The following is a 1,977-nucleotide window of genomic DNA, read 5'->3' as shown; positions in this document are numbered from 1 at the left end:
CACGCTAACTCTAATGTGATTAATAATGATAAAATTGCTGATGCGTTCAACAATTCGTCCCATAAAACGCTATCTTTCATTGCCCCAACGACGCAAAATGGGGAGGTTGAAGTTCGCCCTACAATTGATACGGTGCGTGAAGGATCCAAAAGATGGAAGGCCATGGCCGTGGGTTACTTTATGGGAAAACGGCCATATTATTACCACTTGAAGGAGGTTGCACATTCGATTTGGCCGGCACTTCAAGAGGTCACAGCAACTGCTAATGGTTTCTTTTTTTTCCAATTTAAAACGGAAATTGATATGGAAGACGTCATTGAAGGGGGTCCATGGCTATTTCAGGGACAGCCAATTGTATTGCAAAAATGGAAACCGGGCATGGCTATGAGAAAGATGAAGCATACACAAGTGCCTGTTTGGATAAAATTGTGACACCTTCCAATGGAATTCTGGACGATAGAAGGACTGAGTATTGTTGCAAGTGGTGTGGGTAAACCTCTATACCCTGATGCGATAACGAGGGCATGCACGAGACTGGATTTCGCTCGTGTATGCGTGATGATTGGCATTACTCAGAAACTACAAAAGCATATTATTATAATGACGCCAGATAAAGATGGCGGGGAAACCCCATGCAAGATTGATATCGAGTATGAATGGCTTCCCCCTAAATGCACAGGATGCATGAGATTGGGTCACTCGGTGAAGGAGTGTACATCGACTAAACCTCCGAAACAAACAAAGCCCCCGGTTCAAGTGTATGTACCAAAAACCAACATCCTCCACCCACCAGCCCCCAAGGAAAGACAAAAGAAATGCGAGACTATGGTTGAGGTGAATGATGTCACTAGAGGAGATGATGGTGTTGAACACGATAAATGTGAAACCTCATATCACAAGGAGAAGGGTAAGGAAGTGATTATTTATAATCCATTTGATGCTTTGAATTTAATTGGGTTTTCCGCAGCAGCTTCCTTTCCAAATCGCGTCTCCCATTTCGTTTTTAACTCCTCAAGTGCCGTCAAAGAGTCGTGGTCTTCAGCATCTATAACGGTGTGGGCTAACTTGATAAACTCAGCCATATTAAATGAACCTTCTCGCCGTCCACCATTGTTGGTCGTCAATGGTGCGCCGCCAAACCCTAGTTTTGGGCGGCGCACCAAATTTCCACCGTTTTCTGTCAAGTTCGAAGCTTTATCCATTGGCATGGCTTCTCCTTCATCAGAGACCCCTAATCGATCGTCAGTCATGCCTAGAAAAGTCAGAGACGCTTCATCTTCCACGGGCATCGTTTCATCTTCGGGGGCGGCGCAAAACCCTAATTCTGAGAGTGACGAACCAGGGTCTAAATCAACTGATTTTCTGTCGAGAATGATTCTCTTGCCATCCTCATCACCATGCCAGCATAGGAGAGTATCAGAATCGCCATCAATCTCCGCGATCCGAGACTCCATCAATGGCGGATTTGCGGGTTCTATTTGAATATCATGTATTTCGCCGGAAATTTGATTACAGGTTACACTTCCTGGGCATTCTCGAAACTCGTGTGCGCTTGAATAATGTTATGCATATTCAATCTTCTTTACTTCCGCAATGGAAATGGTTTGTAGACTATTCTTCTGTTGGTAATCGTATCTGGTTAGCCTGGGATGAGAATGTTGTTGATGTCCACATATTAGATTCGGGAGAGCAGTTTATTCACTGTCGGGTTACTAATATGGCTGTCAATGAAACTGGTATTATCATTGTTGTTTATGGTGCATCTGAGGTGATTGACCAACGGAATCTGTGGATTGCACTGGGGACACTCGCTCAGCAATGCTCTGATGTAGCACCCCCTTCGCTACAAGAGCTATATCTCCCCTAAACTTCATACTTATAGTAATCCCTATGTTCATATATATAAATTTGCATACGTAATTCCAACATGTCATAGCAAGTATTATCAACCTACAATATTATATATATATATATATA

Source organism: Sesamum indicum, unplaced genomic scaffold (assembly GCF_000512975.1).
Source record: "Sesamum indicum cultivar Zhongzhi No. 13 unplaced genomic scaffold, S_indicum_v1.0 scaffold00200, whole genome shotgun sequence".
NCBI classification, from domain to species: Eukaryota; Viridiplantae; Streptophyta; class Magnoliopsida; order Lamiales; family Pedaliaceae; genus Sesamum; species Sesamum indicum.
Note: the sequence above shows the minus strand (reverse complement) of the source record.